Below are 23,295 nucleotides of genomic sequence, written 5' to 3' on the forward strand. Positions count from 1 at the left end.
TTTTATACTCAAATACACATTTTTTTGAGATCCCATTTAATCAGATAAAAAAACAAAATTGGAATTCTAAAGGTGAAAACCCTGGAGTGTAATTTTTGCTGTCATTTAAAATAATGCTTTGTTTAAACTCTAAAAATGAAAACTGTATTTTATTTTGCAGTGGCCCAATAATCGAAACAATTTAACTGAAAATATTGTAATTAAAGTAACAACAGAAAATGCCCTGTCTTCTTTGCAGTGTTGCCCTGCTTATCTCCTTAATAAGAATTCCTATTCATTCACTCTGAAAATGCTAGCATTTTAAAGAATAACAAATAGGGACTATCATTAATGGTTAAAAGAAAATAGGGAAATTTTGAAGATGTTGCCTGGCTTTGAAGTAATAATTGTTTTAAGGGAGTTTTTCTGGTTTTGCCAAGGTGATGGATCACACAGACCTTCCTGTCAATAGTCTGTATAACTTTCTTGACTCAGACACATGTTGTGGTGAGACCTGCCTTTTCACAGGATAATATTAGAGAGGTTTATGAATTTGCACTTCCCTGGGGAAGGAAATGACAACCCACTCCAATATTCTTTCCTGGGAAATCCCATGGACAGAGGAGCCTGGTGGGCTACAGTCCATGGGGTCCCAAAGAGTCAAACATGACTGAGCGACTAACACACACACACACACACACACACACACACATTTGTACTACTTCTAATGATTGACTTATAAGAAACCATTTGGGGGGAATTCATGATCCTTAAAAAAAGAAAAAAAAAGATGAAGGAAAATTTCAGAAAGAACAAGTTAAGACTTTCCCAAGATGCCTGAAAACAAATCAAATATTGTTTTACCTCAGAAAACTTGACAGCCGCTACTCTGTAATTTTAAAAATATTTACTATAAACAGCTTTAAGAACAGACTCCTCTTCTTTTTCCTCTGAGGCACTTTATGTTTTTGGTAAATGTCACTAGCAACCAGCAGCAGATTCTTTTACTAATGTGGCTTAGGTGCTGGGGGTTAGGGTTTCAGAATATGAAGAAGACAGACTTCCAGGAAACCAAAAAAAAAAAAAAAAGTTCAGGAAAAACTGACCATCACAGCATCCCTAGAGTTTATTTCACCAAGAAACCACTTGGAAACACACACTCACTACTAATTCCTATGCAGACTTCACTAACTTATTCTCACTGGGTTAGATCTGTCTTGTCTGATACAATTCTATCTCGCCCAAATCTGGAAAATAAATCATGGCCTTGTTTCATATAAATCCCTTATTTTTTATTTCTATGCACATTTATTTGTATATTAAATAGGTCTGTGTATTTCTTTTGTTTCCTAATGCTTCCTCATCCTGATTCTCACCTTTGCCACAGAGGGAAGGAGCAGATATAGTCTCCATAGCGCTCTCCTAAACCCATACAAGGAAGAACAGCTTTCCCTGAGGAGCCAGGCAGCCCACAGCATTACCAGGGAAAAGCCTTTCTTTCTGAAATGTCCTCAGAAGAGCCCCAATGGGAAGGCCGGCAACAGCCTCATTTTCGTGAATGTACCCTAGTGAGAATTCCCCAGCACCTTGTCCAGCCCTTCTACCCAACAGGACTGGCTACCAGGAGAAGAAGCCAGTCAGAACTGTCAGGAAATGGCGGGGAACTGAGCCCCAGAATAAACCCAGTGCTGACGAGATGCTTTGGTCTCAGGCCAGCTTCCTCTGCCACAGCACGTGCTGGGGCTCACATGGGGGAGAGAGCTGTTCTCTTCACTGAGTGCATTTTTGGAGAAACTGTAGCCCAGAGGTAACGTCAAAATACCTTCCTGAAATAGATGGTGCTTATGCCGAGGATAAATGCGTACAAAACTGAGGCTGCAGCATTGGGGCTTCAGATAGCTGGTGGAAGCATCTGCTTGCCTCTCAGAGAGGAATAGCAATCCTGCAGGGTGTGAATGTTCTGGTGAGTCAACCTATGACAGGCGCATACAAGTTAATTATAGTTATCAGAGATTATTCCACATTAGCACGGCAGCAAACCTGTTAGCCTGGTCCTTAGCTCTTCTATTAACTGGGAAAGTAGTCCCCTTGTGTATGAGGGTGAGACAAGCACAGTGAAGCTTGCCAAAAAGATTTTAGAGAAAAAAAGTCAGTGCATAAAGCTGGCTGATTTTTTGATATCTGCTGCCTAAGGCTTCAACAAAGCCTGGACTAAGAACAGATTATGTTCAAAGTTGCAATTTGGAAACCCATGTCCTACAGTTTAAAAGAATCAGTGGAAACCTTTTCAACCAAGTGCCACACCAAAGCAATCAGAGCCTGTGAAGCCAGGCTAGCATCTGAATTCACTGCAAAGATTTCCATCATGATTTTAAACTAAGGATAGAAACCATATGTTGGTGTGCTAAAATATAAGCACATTTAAGTCAGGTCACTGCCTCTGACAGTAACACAAAGGGACAGTTTATAGAAGTCAAAGGTCACTTTCATGAAAAAATATCATAGTTGGAAGGATGTATAGGCATCACTTAGTGCAGCCTCCCCATCCTCCACCCTTCACCTGTGGCCTTGCTATGTAAACGTGGAATCTGAGACATAAAAAGACAAGGGCATTGCCCCACTGTCACAAAGCTAGTTGGTGCCAAAGCAAGAACCGGAGACCAGGTAAGTGATCCCTTGGTTTCCTGCTCTTTCCAACTCTACACATTAGAGATGCCACCTACACATTCAGAGCTTTTTCAAAAAGTTCTAATAATAAAACTGCACTGTAAAATATTGTACAAACCTACTTTTAATCTTTTTTGGGCAATGAACAGTTTTAAATGCATGTCATATGAATAGCTAATTATATACAATTAGCCTGGACAGAAAAGAAGATAATGAACACTGATGATAAATACATTTTCATACCAAAGTCCAATATTAAGGTGAAGATAAAACCATTCTTTGAATGCATAAGATCCTGTCATCTTTCTAGATTTAAGTTTGACAAAATCATAGGAACTCCAAAATGTGTGAGCATCTGGCCAATGTTGAAATCGCACTGGTAGGGACCTGAAAATTTAGGGTTGGTGGATTGAGAATGAGCCCTAGTTTTTCCCCCAAACCCAACCCTGCTCAACCCCAAATCACAGGGAACAAAGCCATATCCCACTAATCCCAACCCAGAGTAACTCAAAGGGTGAAGAGAATGGGCCAGGTCATCCTCCACATGTAACCCCATCCAAGCCACAGAACAGCCCAAGCAGAACATGTCTAAAGTAGTGGATTTGCCAGGAATGAGATAAGTCTCATATTTTGACTGATACTGAAAAGCAAATCAACAATGTGGAATCACAAAATGGATATTCACTGTCATCCAATGTCATCATTGCTGTTGTACAGAGTCATAATAAAGACTGGAGCTATGGTGGTGCTATTGTTGATTCAGCGTGAGCCAGCAGAAAGGACCGCACTAGGATAAATGCTGATATTTACTTTTTATTTCTCCATCTACCTTCCATTCCAAGGAGCTTCAAGCCCCCTTGGGGGAAATCACAACCCTGGGAGACTCCACCTTCCTCTCCAGCCTAGTTTTCTGAGTCTTCGCTACAACTTCACTCCTCAAGCCTCTGAAACAGGCAGGCAGCCTCCTCCTAGGGCAACTCACTCCTCTGCACCTGGCTTTCAGCAGTCTCATCCCTATGGAAAGATGGTGACAGATAAACCCATGCTGGCTTGTTAATGATTGAAGGCAATTTAATGCTGGATTGACAGCATTCATTCTAAAGATAGAAAACAGTGGCAAATTCTCCTGTGACATGCCCAGGTACTTGCCAATAACAGTCAACTCTCATAAATCAGCACAGAAGAGGAAAAGCATTGTGATTCTGAAGCAAGTGTCCCAAAGTGACAAGAGAGGAGGTCGCAGGCGCTAGCAGCCAGGCCAGAAGAAAAACAGCTGTGGCGGGTTTGGGGGAGGTTGATTATTTTGAGCTTTCCGCTGTGTGTGTGTGCTAAGACAGCCATGTTAGTCCTCATGTGTTTCTCCTCAAGTGTCCAGTTTTTTGTGCCCGTATAGACCACAGCCCACTCCTCTGTCCACGGGATTCTCCAGGCAAGAATACTGGAGTAGGTTGCCATGCCCTCCTCCAGGGGATCTTCTCAACCCAGGGACTGAACCCAAGTCCCTCACACATCTCCTGCATTGGCAGGCTGGTTCTTTACCATTAGTGCCACCTGGGAAGCTCTGTGTTTAAGTGTGTCCAAGACCCTTGCACAGACCCTAGCTCCTTTCATTAGGGAAGCAGAGGAGAGAGAGTCAATATTCAGGATCAGACCTTGTTAAGTGTGACTCTGGTTCTACCACTCATTAGTTGAGTGGCTTTGGCCAATTTTGTCACCTGTATCTCAAAGGATTGTTCTGAGGATCACACAACTTAATAAATATAAGGTGTTTTGCTCAGTTCCTTGTACAGAGTAGATGCTCAACAGTGTTAAACTACTACTATTAAATGTTTTTAATATTAGCCATCCTCATCAGCATAAGAAGCATAAGAAGCCTGTGAACTTCCTATTTCGTCATGCTTCTCTGCAGTCAGCATCAGCAGCTTCGTACCACCAAAAAGGAAAAAGGTATAGCGCCAAAGAGTGCAGGCTTTGCCATCACACAGAGCTAAGTTTAATTGATCCATCTGCCACTTAATAGCTGTTTGACCCAAACAACACAGTTAACATCTCCGGGCTTCCTCAGTTTCTTCATCTGAAAGTGAAGAATAACACCTATCTCTAATAACACCTATCTCTAGGCTTCCCGCCAAGACTGAATACAACAGAGCACATAAAATGTTTAATAAACAGTCTGATGCACAAGAAATGCTCAACAAGGAATAGCTGTCATTATTATCATCATCATCACTCTGTCTTAGGCCTGTGTGCTTCACATGACTCATCAGCCTGCCCCAGTTTGCAGTCATGACCCAAAGACCTTCATCCATCAATTCTCAACTCAAATGCGACCTCATCCTTTAAAGTCAATCTCTCCACACTTTACTTTGTTTATTTATGTCTTTGTGATTATCACGATCTGTGATTAACTTGGGGGAGTGGGTTTACTTGTTTATTTTCTTTTTCTTCTTTCTGAAATATACACTCTGTAAGAGGGGAAGGCTCTTTATCCGTCATGTTCATAGTAGAACACAGTCTGACTAATAGAAGATACCTATAAAGTATATCAAAAAGCGAAATAAAGAGAAAACACTGAGGAAGGGACTATTTCCAGGTTCTGAAGTTTTACATCCACTGGGGCAGAGACTGTTTCTATCTAACTCCCCATCATATACCCATAACCAGCCTAGTAAGCTCATGATTGTTAAATGAATGCATGTACAAATTCTACTCTTAGGCCCAGCCTGCTGATCCCTGTGGCCTTCAAAGACTTTTCCTGAGAGTATCAAGGGGTGTCAGTGAAGCCAGTCAGCAAATAGCCGCCTTGTGCCTATGAGGCTGTGGTTCTCAGGGTTTGGCATGCTTAGGCATCACCTGGGGATGCTGTTAAAACCCATATTTTTATTAGTCACCTCAGCCAATACTGGATTAGGAAGATGGGCAGGGTCTTAGAATATGCATTTTTCCTTAGACTTTCCAGATGCTCCTGACATAGGATATTGAGGATGACACTTTGAGAAACTCTCATTAAAGTATCCACCTTGAAAGAACATGGTTAAGAGTTGGTCTCTTCCATGGACTTGCAGTTGCCAAGAGGGATGGGTAGTAAGGGGTAGGGACGGGAAGGGAAGGATTGGGAGTTTGGGATTAGCAGATACACTGTTATATATAGGTTGGATAAGCAATAAGGTCCTACTGTATAGCACAGGGAGCTCTATTCAACATCTGGTGATATACCATAATGGTAAAGAATATCAAAAAGAATATATATATATTTATATACACACACACACATATATATGTATGTGTCCAAGTCATTTTGCTGTACAGCAGAAATTAACACAACATTGTAAATATAGTTAGTGTTAATGTTAGTTGCTATCATGTCCAGTTCTTTGCAATCCCATAGACTGTAGCCCACCAGGCTCCTCTGTCCAAGGAATTCTCCAGGCAAGAGTACTGTTCAGTTCAGTTCAGTTCAGTGGCTCAGACGACTCTTTGTGACCCCATGAATCACAGCATGCCAGGCCTCCCTGTCCATCACTAACTCCTGGAGTTCACTCAAACTCACCTCCATCGAGTTGGTGATGCCATCCAGCCAATTCATTCTCTGTCGTCCCCTTCTCCTCCTGCCCCCAATCCCTCCCGGCATCAGCCTTTTCCAGTGAGTCAACTCGTCGCATGAGGTGGCCAAAGTATTGGAGTTTCAGCTTTAGCATCAGTCCTTCCAATGAACACCCAGGATTGATCTCCTTTAGAATGGACTGGTTGGATCTCTTTGCAGTCCAAGGGACTCTCAAGAGTCTTCTCCAACAACACACTTCAAAAGCATCAATTCTTCAACACTTAGTTTTCTTCAGAGTCCAACTCTCACATCCATACATGACCACTGGAAAAACCATAGCCTTGACCAGAAGGACCTTGGTTGGCAAAGGAATGTCTCTGCTTTTTAATATGTTATCTAGGTTGGTCATAACTTCCCTTCCAAGGAATAAGCGTCTTTTAATTTCATGGCTGCAATCAGCATCTGCAATGATTTTGGAGACCAAAAAAATAAAGTCTGGCACTGTTTCCACTGTTTTCCCATCTATTTCCCATGAAGTGATGGGACCAGATGCCATGATCTTAGTTTTCTGAATGATGAGCTTTAAGGTGGTGAGTAGCCATTCCCTTCTCTAGGGGATCCTCCTTACTCAGGAATTGAACCTGGGTCTCCTGCATTGTAGGCAGATTCTTTACCATCTGAGCCACCAGAGAAGCCCACTTGAAGAAAAAAAAAAAAGTTTTTTTTTAAAGTAAGACTCTTCCCACAAGGTGAGATATGATGATCTGGTTTAGGAGATAAGACAAGTAAATCCTGAGGGGTCCAGATCAAAATGGCAAAGGAAGAGGATCCTATGCTCACCTCCTTCCATGGACACACCAAAGCTACAACTAAATACAAAACAACAATTTCTGAGGAAGACCTGAAGACTAACAGATTTTCTACAACTAAGGATGTAAAGAAAAAGTCACATTAAGATAGGTTGGAGTGTCAAAGATGTAATCTAGTCAGAACCAACACCCTGGTACAGCAACCCACAAGTGGGAGGGATATCACAACCATGCAGTTCCCCCCCAACACTCAGAAATGAAGGGTGAGCTCCACATAGTCTCCCCAGTCTGGGAGATCTGCACTAGGAAGATAAGCCCCCATGGTGTCTGCCTCTGAAAACCAGTGGGGCTTACATTCAGGAGAGCAAGAGGGCTATAGGAAACTAAGACTCTGCTTTCAAAGGGCGTGTGCACAAACTCACTCATTCCAAGTCCCAGCACAGAGGCAGCAGGCTGAAAAGAGCCTAATATGAGAAAGAAGTTTATTAACTGATTTTAGGGCATATGGCAGAAAGTGAGAAGGAACTCAAAAGCCTCTTGATGAAAGTGAAAGAGGAGAGTGAAAAGGTTGGCTTGAAGCTCAACGTTCAGAAAACAAAGATCATGGCATCTGGTCCCATCACTTCATGGGAAATAGATGGGAAAACAGTGGAAACAGTGCCAGACTTTATTTTGGGGGGCTCCAAAATCACTGCGGATGCTGATTGCAGCCATGGAATTAAAAGACGCTTACTCCTTGGAAGGAAAGTTATGACCAACCTAGATAGCATATTAAAAAGCAGAGACATTCCTTTGCCAACCAAGGTCCTTCTAGTCAAGGCTATGGTTTTTCCAGTGGTCATGTATGGATGTGAGAGTTGGACTGTGAAGAAAGCTGATCGCCGAAGAATTGATGCTTTTGAACTGTGGTGTTGAAGACTCCTGAGAGTCCCTTGGACTGCAAGGAGATCCAACCAGTCCATCCTAAAGGAGATCAGTCTTGGGTGTTCATTGAAAGGACTGATGCTAAAGCTGAAACTCCAATACTTTGGCCACCTCATGCAACGAGTTGACTCACTGGAAAAGACTCTGATGCTGGGAAGGATTGGGGGCGGGAAGAGAAAGGGATGACAGAGAATGAGATGACTGGATGGCATCACCGACTCTATGGACATGAGTTTGAGTGAACTCCAGGAGTTAGTGATGGACAGGGAGGCCTGGCGTGCTGTGATTTATGGGGTCGCAAAGAGTTGGACACGACTGAGCGACTGAACTGAACTGAACTGAACTAAACCCGAAACAGGTATCTGGTGGACCTTTCTCCAGGAAAAAAAGCACTGGAGCATACCATTTATTTTACTCTCCTTTCATCTAGGTGGCACATCACTGGTGTGTACATTTCTGTCACTCTCCATCAATCTACTTGATGTCATGGGCCCCACCCTGGCATTTCCTGTGGACCAACTCCCCCCAGACAACTGGCCATGGGTGACTCCATCAAAGCAGTTCCTGCCCCACTTTACCTGGCAGGCTATATCAGCCTGGACTTGTATCCCTCTAAAGTGGCTCCCATTCCAGGCAGTCAGCCCTAAATGCTAGCCTGCCTGTAAGAGTTGCAGCCTGGATTTATAACCAGATATACTGAGGACAAGCCTCACATATTAGCATGCCTGCTACAGTCACAACCAGTTTTCTTAGCCAGCTGGGTTGAGAGCAAACCATACCCATGAGCAAACCTGCAGCAAACAAACCCAACCACAAGATATAGGTCCACAAAACCCATATAGGGGATACCCCCTGGAACACCTAGCTCCAGTGATCAGAGGAATTGCTCCACTAGGCCCCACGTAACATTTTCTACATAAGGTCATTCTTTAAAAACCAGGAGATATAACTGATGTAACTAACGCATAGAAAGAAACACAGAAAGTTAAGCAAAATAAGGAGGAAATTAATGTTTTACAAATGAACAAATGAGACAAAACCTCAGAAAAAGGACTGAAAAAAAACAGATAAATAGTTCAATGGAATAGTCACAAAGATGCTAACCAAACTGGGGAGAAGAATGGAGGAATTCAATAAGACATTCAAAAAAGAGATAGAAAATATAAAAAACAATCAATCTTAAGGAAGAATACCAAAACTGAAATGAAAAATATACTAGATGAAATCAATAGCAGATTAAACGATACAGAAGAACAATCAGCAATTTGGAAGACATGGTAGTAGAAATCACCCAATCAGAACAACAACAAAAAATAAGAATATTTTTTTAAATGAAGATAATTTAAGGAACCTCTGAAACAATATCTAGCATATTAGCATTTGCATTTTAGAGGACCCCAGAAGAAGAAAGAGGTAGAAAAAGACAGAGAATTCTTTTGAGGAAATAATTTCTGAAAATATCTTTAACCTGACAATAGAAATAGGTATTTGGTCCAGGAAGAATAAAAAGTGCCAAACAAGATGAACCTAAAGAAACTTATGCAAGACACATTATAGTTAAAATGTGAAACATTAAAAAAAGAGAATCTTAGAAGCATTGAGAGAAAATAGTAAGTTACATATTACATACAAAGGAATCCCCATAAGACTATCAGCTGCTTTTTCAGCAGAAACTTTATAAGACAGAAGTGAGTGGCATGGCATTTTCAAAGTACTAAAAGTACAACTGAGAATACCCACCAAGCAAGGTTATCATTCAGAACTGAAAAAGAAATAAAAAATTTCCCAAACAAACAGAAGTGAAAGGAGTTCATTACCACTAAATCACCTTTAGAAAAAATGTAACAGGTTTCTTTAAATGGAAAAGGAAAAGTCAGTACTAGAAATAAGAACATTATGAAAGAAAAAATTTTCACTGGTTCAGTTCAGTTCAGTTCAGTCACTCAGTCACGTCTGACTCTTTGCAACCCCATGAACCACAGCACGTCAGGCCTCCCTGTCCATCACCAACTCCCGGAATTCACCCAAACCCACGTCTATCGAGTCAATGATGCCATCTAACCATCTCATCCTCTGTTGTCCCCTTCTCCTCCCACCCCCAACCATTCCCAGCATCAGAGTCTTTTCCAATGAGTCAACTCTTCACATCAGGTAGCCAAAGTATTGGAGTTTCAGCTTCAACATCAGTCCTTCCAATGAACATCCAGGACTGATCTCCTTTAGAATGGACTGGTTGGATCTCCTTGCAGTCCAAGGGACTCTCAAGTCTTCTCCAACACCACAGTTCAAAAGCATCAGTTCTTCGGCGCTCAGCTTTCTTTATGGTCCAACTCTCACATCCACACATGACTACTGGAAAAACCATAGCTTTGACTAGACCGGCCTTTGTTGGCAAAGTTATGTCTCTACTTTTTAATATGCTGTCTAGGTTGGTCATAGCTTTTCTTCCAAGGAGCAAGTGTCTTTCAATTTCATGGCCACAGTCACCATCTGCAGTGATTTAGAGCCCAAGAAAATAAAGTCTGCCACTGTTTCCATTGTTTCCCCGTCTATCTGCCATGAAGTGATGGGACCAGATGCCATCCATAATCTTAGTTTTTCTGAATGTTGAGCTTTAAGCCAACTTTTTCACTCTCCTCTTTCACTTTCATCAAGAGGCTGTTTAGTTTTTCTTCACTTTCTGCCATAAGTAAAGGCAAACATATGCTGAAAGTACTAGATCAATCATTTGCAAAGCTAGTATAAAAAACAAAAGTAATAAAATTATCTTTATGTACAATAAAGAATACACCCAAATTAAAAGGTATATAATATGATGCCAAAACATAAAACATGGAGGTGGGAATAAAATGTAGAATGTATTTAGGCTTAAGATATCATCAACTTAAAATAGACACTTATATACCCAGGTTATTATATATGAACCTCATAGTAACCAAAAGCCTATAATGTATACACAAAAAATAAAGAGAAAATAACACAAACATATCACTAAAAACAGCCAACAAATTACAGGTTAAGAGAACAGAGAAGAAAGGAGCAGAAAACTATCAAAACAACTAGAAAACAATTAACAAAGTGACAAGAAGTACACATCTATCAATGAGTATTTTAAATGTAATAAACTAAATGTTCCAATCAAAAGGCTTAAAATGGCTGACTGGATAGGAAAACTGAGAACTGTGTACATACTGTCTACAAGAGACTCACATCACATCTAAAGACACAAACAAGCTGAGAGTGAAGGAATGGAAAAAGGTATTATATGCAAATGGGAAGAAAAAGAAAGCTGAGGTAGCAACACTTGCATCAAACAAAATAAACTTTAAAACAAAGACTGTAAAAAGAGACAAAGTAGGACATGACATAATGATAAAATGGATCAATCCAACAAAAGAATAAGTAAGTCACTTGTAAATATCTATGTACCCAACAAAAATGTGCCTAAATTCGTGAAGCAAATATTAACTGACGTGAAGGGGAAAATGACAATAATACAATAATAGTGGGAAATCTTAACATCCCACTAACATCAGTGAAAAGATCATTCAGACCAAAAATCAATAAGGAAACATTGGCATTAAATGACACATTTGACCAGATAAAATTAATAGATTTATACAGAATATTCCATCCAAAACTAGCAGAATACACATTCTTTTCAAATGCAAATGGAACATTCTTCAGGATAGATCACATGTTAGACCACAAAACAAGTCTTAATAAATTTAAGAAGATTGAAATCATATCAAGTATCTTTTCAATCACAATGTTATGAAACTAGAAATCAACTACAAGAATAAAATTCAGAAAACCACAAACATGTGGGGGTTAAATAAAATGTTTCTAAACAATCAATGGGTCAATGAAGAAATCAAAGAAAAAATTTTAAAATACCTAGAAACAAATCAATATAGAAACACACAATGTTCTAAAATCTATGGACACAGCAAAGCAGTTTTAATAGGAAAGTTTATAACCACACAGACTCAGGAAACAAGAAAAATCTCAAATAAAAAAATCTAACCTTACACTTAAAGGAACCAGAACAAAAAAAAAAAAAAAAAAGAAAGAAAAAAGCCCAAAGTTAGTAAAAAGGAAGGAAATAAAGCTAAGATCATAGAGACTAAAAAACTATAGAAAAGATTAATGACACTAAAAGCAACTTTTTTGAATAGATAAAAAAAAATTGATAAAACTTTAACCAGATTTGGGGGGCAGGGAGGCCAAATAAATAATTAAAATTAGAAATAAAAGAGAAGTTATTAAATGACACCACAGAAATACAAAGCCTCATAAGAGATTACTATGAACAAGTATATGCCAACAAATAAGACAACTGAAAAGAAATGAATAAATTCCTACAGACATAAAATAGAAAATCTGAACTAGCCAATCACTAGCAATGAAACTGAATCTGTAATTTAAAGAAAACTCTCAACAAATGAAAATTCAGGACTGGACAACTTCATAGATAAATTTTATAAAACATTTAAAGAAGTGTTAACACCCATCCCTCTCAAACTCTTCCAAAAAATTGAAGAAGGAACATGCCTAAACTTGTTTGATAAAGGAAGCATTAATGTGATACCAAAACCAGATAAAAACACTACAAAAAAGAAAGCTACAAGCCAATATTCCTGATGAACATAGATGCAAAAATTCTCAATACAAATTAGCAAACTGAATTTAAAATTATGTTGAAAGAATCATACACCATGAGTAAGTGAGATTTAACCCTTAGGATTATCCCATGAATGCAAAAATGATTCAATAGCCACAACCAATCAGCATGATACACCACCTTAACAAAACAAAGGATAAAAATCATATGATCATCTCAATAGAAGCAGAAAAAACATTTGACAAAATTCAACATCCATTTATGATTAAAAAAATAAAAAAACCTCTCAACAAAGCTGATATAGAGGGAAAATGCCTCAACATAATGAGGGCCACATATAACAAACCCACAGGTGACATAGTATTCAATTTCTGAAAAGCTGAGATCTTTTCCTCTGAGATCAGAAGCATGACAGGGATGCTCACTCGCCTCTTTTCTTCAACATAATATTGGAAGTCCTAACCATAGCAATCAGTCAAGAAAAAGATATAAAAGTCATCCAAATTTGAAGATCACATGATACGATAGAAAATCCTAAAGATGCCATCAAAAAGCTACTAGAACTGATAAGTGAATTCAGTTAAGTTGCAGGATACAAAATCAATATATAGAAATCAGCTGTGTTTCTATATACTAAAAATGAACTAGCAGAAAGAAATTAAGAAAATAATCCCTTTTGCAATGACATAAAAATTGAACCAAGAAAGTGAAAGACCTGTACTCTGAAATCTATAAGACATTGATGAAACAAATTGAAGATGACACAAATAAATGGAAAGATACACTGTTCTCGTGGAATGGGAGGATTATTAATGTTAAAATGGCCATGCTACCCAAAGTAATCTATAGATTCAGTGAAATCACTATTGAAATTTCAATGAAATTTTTCACAGAACTGAATAAATAATCCTAAAAGTTGTGTGGAAACATAAAAGACCCTTAATAGCCAATTCAATCTAAGAAAGAACAAAGAGGAAGTATTATGATCCTTGACTCCAGACTATACTACAAACTATAGTAATCAAAACTCCATGGAACTGGCACAAAAACAGACACATAGATCAATGGAAGAGAACAGAGATTGCAGAGATAAACCCACATTTGTATGGTCAATTGATTTATGACAAAGGATCTATGAATATATCATGTGGAAAAGACAGTCTCTACAATAAATGATTTTGAGAAAACTGAACAGTTACATGCAAAAGAGTAAGATTGGATGATTTTTTAACCACATACAAAAGTAAACCTAAAATGGACTAAAGATTTAAATCTAAGACCTGAAATCATAAAACTCTTAGGAGAAAATATAGACAGTACACTCATTGACATTGATTTTAGCAATGTTTTTGGATGTCTCTCCTGAGGGAAGGGCAACAAAAGCAAAATAAACAAATAGAATTACATCAAACTAGAAGACTTTTGCACAGTGAAAGAAACCATCAACAAAAGGAAAAGGCCACCTACAGAATGGGAAAGATATTGCAAATGATATAGCCAACATAAGATTAATATCCAAACTATACTTTTGAAAAACTCAATTCAATATTAAAAAACAAATAATCCAATTAAAATTGAGCAAAGGACCTGAATAAACATTTTTCCAAGGCATACAGATGGCCCACAGACACAAGAATAGATGTTCAACATCACTAATCAACAGGGATAGTCAAATCAAAACCACAGTGACACCACTTTACATCTGTCAGAATGGTTACTATCAAACAGACAACAGAAAACAAGTGTTGGTGAGTATTTAGAGAAAAGGGAAACCTCGTGCATTGGTTGATGTGAATGTAAACTGATGCAGCCACCATGGAAAACAGTATGAAGCTGTCTCAAAAATTAACAACCATATGATCCAATGATTCCACTTTCTTCCATTCAAAGAAAATGAACTAACTTGAACAGATATATGCACACCACTCCTGTGTTTCTTGAAGCATTATTTACAATAGACAAAATATGGAAGCAATATAAGTATCAATCAATAGGCAAATGGATAAAGAAGTTATATATATATAACTAAAGAAGTTATATATATATATATACATACATACATGCCTATATGCATATACATACCTACAGATAATGGAATATTATTGAGTCATAAAACGAGTGAAACTTTCCCATCTCTGACAACATGGATGGACCTAGAGGGCATTATGCTAAATGAGATAAGTCAGACAAAGAAAGCTAAATATCACATGATTTCACTTATACATGGAACCTAAAATAAATCAATAAATATAACAGAAACAGAAACAGATCCATAGATACAGAGAAGAAACTGGTGGTTGCCAAGGTTGGGGGTAGTAAGGAGGTAAGTGAAATGGGTGAAGCAGACTAAGAGGTACAAACTTTCAGTTATAATATAAATGTGTCACTGGGATGTAATGTACAACACAGGGAATACAGTCAATGACATTGCAATAACTTTGTGTGGTGACAGATGGTTACCAGACTTAACCTGGTGATCAGCTTTCCATGTGTAAAACTGTCAAATCACTGCTGTACACCTGAGGCTAATACAATACTGTATGTCAACGATACCTCTATTAAACAATTCACAAGTTAAAAAAAATACAGTAAACTCTGAGAGAACAGAGCAAGATCCATCTAGGGCTTGAAGTGAGTACTTTGGGAGTGCATTGAATGGGGTTCTAGAGCTGTTGTAGTTCACTTTTGAGCTTGATATGAAGAGAGGAAAAGGCCATTCGCCTGTTGGTGCCAAAACGCTATAACTAAAAACGTTTCCCCTGTGTATCAAGCCATTTGACTGAGCAGCGAGTTGCCAACACTGTTGACGTTCTCAACATCTCAGAAAAAAATGTGTCCTGATTTCAAAAGTCTGACCTCTTCTCATGGCACAACTCACCCTGTGCAGGCATTGCTAGAAGAAGTTTCTGAAGAAATGAATTGATTTTTAAAGCTGTTCTTTAAAAACAAATGTGACAGAGCAAAACCACTTTAAAAATCCCATCTCTATTTTTTTGGCTTGTTTTCAAGAGCTGCATGAATGTGGGGAAAATGGAATCAAGATGGATAATTATGAATTACATAAAAAGTAAATGACAGATTTGAGGGGGAGATGTTAACAAGTCCTTACTTCATTAAAAGAAAAACTGTCAATTCAATTAGTATTTTATTTCACTTCTGTGCATAGAAGGGCACTTATCTATGCAACATAACACTGAAGAAATTTTTATTTCATAAATAAAATTAATTAGCAATAATGTTCAGTTTCTTCTAAAACTGTATCATACTATGGCACAAAATATATTACTAAATATGCAATATTCCACACTTGGAAAGTCCTTTATTGGCTCCAAGAATTATGTTACCACCCAGTCTCAACATTTTTACTTAGGGGAAAATTCATTTTAAAAATTGTGTTCAAATTTTTTCTCTGTTCTTAGCCATTTTCCTTCGTCTACTCACTTAAAACTAGAGCCATGAACTGTTTTGCAATAGCCAAGACAGGGAAGCAACCTAAATGTCCATCAACAAATCAATGGATGAAGAATATGTGGTATGTTTATATACTGGAACATTACGTGACCATAAAAAGAAATGAAATAATGTCATTTGCAGCAACATGGATAGACCTAGAGATTATGATCCTAAGTGAAGTAAGTCAGACAGAGAAAGACAAATATCAAATGGTATCATTTATATGTGGAATCTTTTTTTAAAAAATGATACAAATAAATATACACACAAAGCAGAAATAGATCCACGAACATAGAAAACAAATTTATGGTTAGCAATGGGGAAGAGGAAGGAGGAGGTATAAATTAGGGCATTGGGTTTGGCTCAGGTGGTAAAGAATCTGCCTGAAATGCAGGAGACCTGGGTTCAGTCCTTGGATTGGGAAGATCCCCTGGAGAAGGGAATGGCTACCCACTCCAGTATGCTTACCTGGAGAATTCCACAGAGGAGCCTGGTGGGCACAGTCCATGGGGTTGCAAAGAGTCAGACACAACTGAGCGACTAGCACACACACACACATGGGATTAATATAAATACATATTATATGTAAAATAGATAACCAAGAAGGACCTACTGTAAAGCACAAGAAACTGCATTCAACATTTTGTAATAACCTATAAGGGAAAAGGATCTGAAAAAAATAGGTATATATGAATGTATAACAGAATCACTTTGCTATAACCTGAAACTAACACAACATGGTAAATCAACTGTACTTCAATTTTAAAAAATTAAAGCATGACTAGGATGAGGGGAGTCTGTCTCTGCCAAAGCTTCTGAGCAGGTTTTTCTAAAGATAGTTAATCCTTGTAAGAGAAAGGAAATAGACCATGTTGAAAGTTTGCCTGGTCAATGTGAAGTGTTGGCAGAATTCCACTTTCTGCTGTGAAGGATTCTAAAAGGATGAGCTCATATATTTAGTGTAGGATTTAACTCTCACTCTTGTCCCCTAAGGGATTCTTCCATTCATGGAGTTCCTTCTGAAACAGGATAGCAGATGAGTTTGGGCAACAATATCAAAGTATGTTTCTGGGTGAAAGTGGGTGGTATTGAATAATCAGCTTAGCTGGTATTCTCAGAATTGTACTAAACATGGTTAAGTCTGGCTTGAGGGAACATTAGTTTAAAGCAGGTCAGTGTAGACATCTTCATGCTCTATAATCTATAAACAATGTTAGTCTCATTGCTGGGTGCTTTAATAGAAGAGGCAGGAACAAGTGGATTTGCTGCTGTCTGTGATTCCAATAACAAGGGAGGACTGGTTAGTGATACAGAAGTGACTGGAACCTTGGAGGAGAACGACGGTGTTCCTTGAAGCTGAACAAAAACAAAGAAAGAAGGAATGTTTTTTCCCTAGACTTCACATAGGATGTTTAAAAATCAGAGAAAAGAGCTTATGGAGGAAAGAAACTATAAAAAGAAACATATCTAAATAAACTCTTAAAAATCACAATCCCTGATTTAAAAAGAACCTTGGAGTGATCGCAATGAGAAAGAGGAAGAACTGAATTAAAGACTGTGACTGCACAGGCTGCTCTCAGAGAAGTTCCAAGTTTAGAAGAACCTGAATGTGACAGTCCAGCAGGCTCCACAGCCGGGCACGTGCTTCCCCAGTCAGAATGCCTCTTCCATGTTGTGGGCACTCCCACAACACAGTTAACAGCTATGATTTAGTGAGCATTTACTACGTGTCAGGGAAAGATACCAAACTGCTCTTGACACAGTGTTTAATCCTCACCATAACTCTGCAAAGTATTATCTCTAGTCTAAAGGTGAGACTATTGAAGTTCAGAAAAATTAACTACACATTGCCTTAAATCACACAGTTAATGAACAGCAGAGTTGGGATCCCTATGCATGCATTTATTTGTACTTTTAAAGAACTTAGGAGGAAAGTGCTAGGGGAAGATGGGAAGGTGACATGTTCACAGAGAACAACAGTAATGGTGAGAATGAAGATTTACTGTGCATATACTCTGCAAGTGTCATCCCTGCAGAACTAATTTCCATGGATTTCCCTGCCTATATTATCTCACTTAATCTTACTATCAACCACTGTAGGAACACTTATTACCCCATTTTACAAAGGAGGAATCAGATAAAGTAACCTAACCAAGGTTACACAAGCAGGATTTTGAACCCCCACGCTTTAGTAGTAGCTTATAATTCCTTCCAAAAAAGAAGCAGTACTGGCCAATTCCTCTTTACCGTCAATTAGGTACCGACAAAGGTTTGTTAACTATCTGCTGGTGGGCTGGCACTTTTCTAAGCACTGGAGATTCTAAGGTAAGCAAAACAAATACAGACAAATGAAAAGCTTTGCTTCTGTGGAACTTAAATTCTTATAGGAGAGCCAGATAATATAAAATATCCATTAAATATGAATTAACAAAAGCAGTTCCCGTCTTTTGATAGGGAGCTCGTGGTTTATAATATAAATGGCATTATTTTGAGAGAGGGATAACTTAGGTATGGAATTGGGTTTTTTTTTCTTTTTGCAGCTTGAGGCAGTTGTAAAATAACTTAATGTAGCTTTTTGCAACTGTGTATTCTATAGTTTTTTTTTCATTTGGTGATATTTTAACTGTTAATGTTTATGGCATTGTGCTTTGTACCATTTATTAAATAAAAGATTTTTAAATTATTAAAAAATATATATATTCATTAATTCAGATAGTAATAAGTATTAACAGTACTAAGAAATTAAGCAAAGAAGAGACTGAAAGTATGCACATAAGAATGAAATTTTGGATAGAAGATCTACAAAAGGTTTCACTGAGACGTTTAGTTGAAGAAAGAAGTGAGGGCATAAGTCATGTCGTCACCTGGATGAAGAGCATTTGTGGCATAGGAACAGCAAGGCAAAGGTCCTGAGACAATAGGATGGCTGGTGTATTCAAGGAAGAAGCGTGGCTGAAAGTGAGAGAAGAAAACTAGTAGGATAGGAGACCAGAGAGTAATTGGGCATAGAAATAACTGGGAGCCAGATCACATAGTCAGTTAGGAACAAGATTTTGGCTTTTATTCTGAGTGAGCTGGGAAGCCATTGCAGAGTTATAAGTAGGGGAATTAAAGGACTGGTTAGTGATACAGAAGTGTATCAGAAGGACACAGATGATCAGCCTGGCTGCTCTATAGAAAACAGAAATGGAGCAAGGGTGAAAGCAGAGAGACTAGTTAAGAGGCTGTTAAAAATATCCAATAAGAGATGAGGGATGCTCAGCCAGGGTGGAAGAAGTAAAGGAGGTGAGGAGTGATTAGATTCTGAGTATATTTTAAAAGCTAAGCAAATAAGGTTTGTTGATGTTCTGAGAAAAAATATAAATCAACGACTCCAAGGTTTGGGGGCTAATCAACTAAATATATGGGATTGTTGTCATAGAGGTAAGGGAGTAGATTTCAGGACGGGGAAGGGAGGCATATTGAGTGCTCAGTTTGAGCTTTTTCCATTTATGATTCCTATTTGATATCTGAGTAGAGATGCTAAGTAGGCATTTGAGTTGTGAAGTACAAGTTTAAAGTTCTGGGGACCATCTGGGCTAAAGCCACAAATTTCAAAATCACCAATGTAAAAATACTACTTGAGGCTGGGAGACCAGATAAGATCAGATGGAACAACAGAAAAGAGGACGATGGGGCTTTCCAATATTTAGAGGTTAGATGGGAGGAAAAACCAGTCACTGTGTGTGGAGAAAAGTAGGTCAGAAGAAACCAGAAGAGCAGGCATCCTAGAAGCTAAGTGAAAAAATATTCCAAGAAACACCTATTTACTACGTTGTGCTAAGTCGCTTCAGTCATGTCTGACTCTTTGCGACCCTATGGACTGTAGCCCACCAGGCTCCTCTGTCCATGGGATTCTCCAGGCAAGAACACTGGAATGGGTTTCCATTTCCTTCTCCAGGTGATCTTCCCAACCCAGGGATCGAACCCAAGTCTTCCTCCTCTCCTGCATTGCAAGTGGATTCTTTATGGCTGAGCCACTGGGGAAGTTCCACTTACTATGGTAAATGACTCTAATAGACCAACGAGAAGGTGAATGATCCTTGAGCACAGGATTTAGCAATGTGGGTGATGCTGGGGACCTCAACAAAAGTGCCAGTGGAGTGGGAAAGGGAAAGCATTACCAGAATCATGGGGAGCTCAAGTACAGACCACACACTCAGGGATTTTTCCTGTGAAATGAAATAAAAAAGGAAATGGGGTCTCTGGATGGATGTGTTTAAGGGGAAGGAAATCAAGTCTATATTCTGGTAGCAGTGATCCAGTGGAAAGGTATTATTTGATTACAGAAGAGAACGGGGAGCATCCTTAAGTAGGACAGAGCAGGGAAACCTGGTACACACGTAAAGGGAGCACACAGAAGGGCAGGCCTCACTTGTGGACACAGGCACAGGAGCGAGGGTAGGTGGGCTGGGATGAACTTGTAGAAGTACCTTCTGACATCTTCAATTTCCTCAGCGAGGTGGCAAGCAAGATCACCAGCTGAAACTCAGTGAGGGAGGAGGTGTTAAAATCTGAAGGAGAAGGAAAATAAAACCAAAGAATTATCTAGGAAAATAGAAAATCATGTTAAGTAAGAAAGTACAGTACAATTGATAAAGTTAGGACCCACTTAAAGTTGTTAGCTGCTCAGTCGTGTCCGACTCTTTGTGACCCCATGAACTGTAGTCCACCAGTCTCCTCTGTGAAATTCTCCAGGCAAGAATACTGGAGTGGATTGCCATTTCCTTCTCCAAGGGATCTTCCCAACTCGGGGATTGAACCTGGGTCTCCTGCATTGCAGGCCGATTCTTTACAATCTGAGTCACAGTGTATGCCAGGCAAGCACAGTTAAATGTTTTTCCTTAGCCATGTTAATGGCAGAACTTAGGCATGAAGGGAAATAAGGAGCTGGATTTAACCAGGGCTAGAGGCAGAAAGTGAAGAGGAACTCAAAGGCCTCTTGATGAAAGTGAAAGAGGAGAGTGAAAAGGTTGGCTTGAAGCTCAACATTCAGAAAACAAAGATCATGGCATCTGGTCCCATCACTTCATGGGAAATAGATGGAAAAACAGTGGAAACAGTGTCAGACTTTGTTTTTTTGGGCTCCAAAATCACTGCAGATGCTGATTGCAGCCATGAAATTAAAAGACGCTTGCTCCTTGGAAGGAAAGTTATGACCAACCTTGATAGTATATTAAAAAGCAGAGACATTACTTTGCCAACCAAGGTCTGTCTATTCAAGGCAATGGTTTTTCCCGTGGTCATGTATGGATGTGAGAGTTGGACTGTGAAGAAGGCTGACCGCCGAAGAATCGATGCTTTTGAACTGTGGTGTTGGAGAAGACTCTTGAGAGTCCCTTATACTGCAAGGAGATCCAACCAGTCCATTCTAGAGGAGATCAATCCTGGGTGTTCATTGGAGGGACTGATGCTAAAGCTGAAACTGCAATACTTTGGCCACCTCATGCGACGAGTTGACTCACTGGAAAAGACTCTGATGCTGGGAAAGGTTGGGGGCGGGAGGAGAAGGGGACGACGGAAAATGAGATGGCTGGATGGCATCACCGACTCTGTGGACATGAGTTTGAGTGAACTCCGGGAGTTGGTGATGGACAGGGAGGCCTGGCGTGCTGTGATTCATGGGGTCGCGGAGAGTCGGACAAGACTGAGCGACTGAACTGAACTGAACTGAACTGAAGAGTTCAGCCAAGAGAGTACAATAAAGCAAAGGAGAGTCATGGGAGTCAAGGGTGTACAACGGGGCGATAATAATGACTCATCATGGAGTTTAAACAAGGTAAAGAGGGAAATGAGATCCTAGGGATACTGGTGAGGAACAGTTAAAATGTGACAAAATGAATAGATTGAAACAGGGCTTTCATGTACACTTGTGACGCTTGTACACTGCACAGAAGTGCCTGGCTGAAAAGGGTTAAGGGGGACTGAAATCTAGTCTGTGTCCCAAATCATGGGCTGTGTCACCCAGTGAGGACACCTCTTTCTAATTCTTCCACTCAGAAGGGCTGCCTTTGGGGTTTGACTAGTGTAGACCCTAGGTTGGAAATCCCGTTGCAGTCATGGGGCTACAGGAAGTGGGTTTTATTTAAAGATGAAAAATGTGGTGAGAGTATAATATTTGAAATTAAGATTCTGGCAAGATCCAGGCTTAGGATATAAGAGCAAGGTCTACTGGACTGTGACTGACTAAGAGAGGGAGTTGCTGACAAAGGACAGAGAACAAGATAATTAGAGGAGAGAAAGTCGAGAATCCTCTACCTGTCATTCAAATTGCCTACGGTAAAGAAAGAGTGACGAGGGAATGGCAGTGAGCCAAAGGTAACATCTTCAAGAAAGCAGGTTGAGTGGTCCAGGTTGTGCCAATTGACCACAGTGCGGGAGTGAGGACTAGTGGGTGAATTAAGCTGACCACAGAGATTCATTCATAACTGGAGAGAGATGGAGAGAGTATAGTCCAGAGGAGAAAGTGAGTAAAAGAATTTACCTCCTCACCTCCAGGTCCAGCAGGACATCAAGGAAGGAAGAGAAAACAGCAATCTCCCAAGAGGGCTGCAGGGAAGTGATATCTTGGGAGAACAAGAAGGTAAAGAGAAGATTCAGTGAAGCCTTGAGATTATGGGGGATTACACTGACAACTGACCTTAAATTCCAAAGGGCAAATGAAATCCTTTAAAGAGGAGACGTAGAATCATAGGGGAATTCGTGTCCAGGGATGAAGATGACTGGGCAGCCCTGGGATTCTTATGATAAATGACATGATGAGAATAGTCCTGGTGGTCCCAAGGCCACAGAGGAGGTCAAGAGGGTATGTGTTGACAGGGAGGTGGGGAGGGGTGGAACCTGAAGAATTCTACAGCACTCTCGACTTTTACTGATGAAGACCTCCAAGCCAGCAGAGGGTGGTCTTACTCTTTTGCCCTTCTAACCTGGTGTTGTTCCATAGAGCTTTTTGTGATGATGGAAATGTTCTGTATCTTCCCCATCCACGATGGTAGCCACTGATCACATGTACCATATTGGAAAGCACAGTTCTAACCCCATCTATGTCTCCAACTTTTTTGACCATTCTCTTTACTACCAACAGGAAACTTAGTCCTTATCTGTCCACCAAAGAAAAAGTTCTTCAAATTATAAAGCATAGAGTGAACCACACAAAATAGACCAGAAGCCCAAGGGAACGAGTATTTTCCCTTTGAATAAATTGAAGTCTACAGTTACAGGGAAATTATTAGAGGTGATAATCAGAAATGTATACA

At 39.5% G+C, this 23,295-nt stretch overlaps 1 pseudogene; it reads left to right on the forward strand.

The window, feature by feature from the left end:
- Window positions 1-1,484: 1,484 nt before the first annotated feature.
- Window positions 1,485-23,295, forward strand: part of LOC129536014 (uncharacterized) — a 139,142-nt pseudogene continuing 117,331 nt past the window's right edge.

The sequence above is a fragment of the Moschus berezovskii genome, chromosome 6, assembly GCF_049115385.1.
Source record: "Moschus berezovskii isolate FMDL1 chromosome 6, NW_MosBer_1.0, whole genome shotgun sequence".
Classification (NCBI taxonomy): Eukaryota; Metazoa; Chordata; class Mammalia; order Artiodactyla; family Moschidae; genus Moschus; species Moschus berezovskii.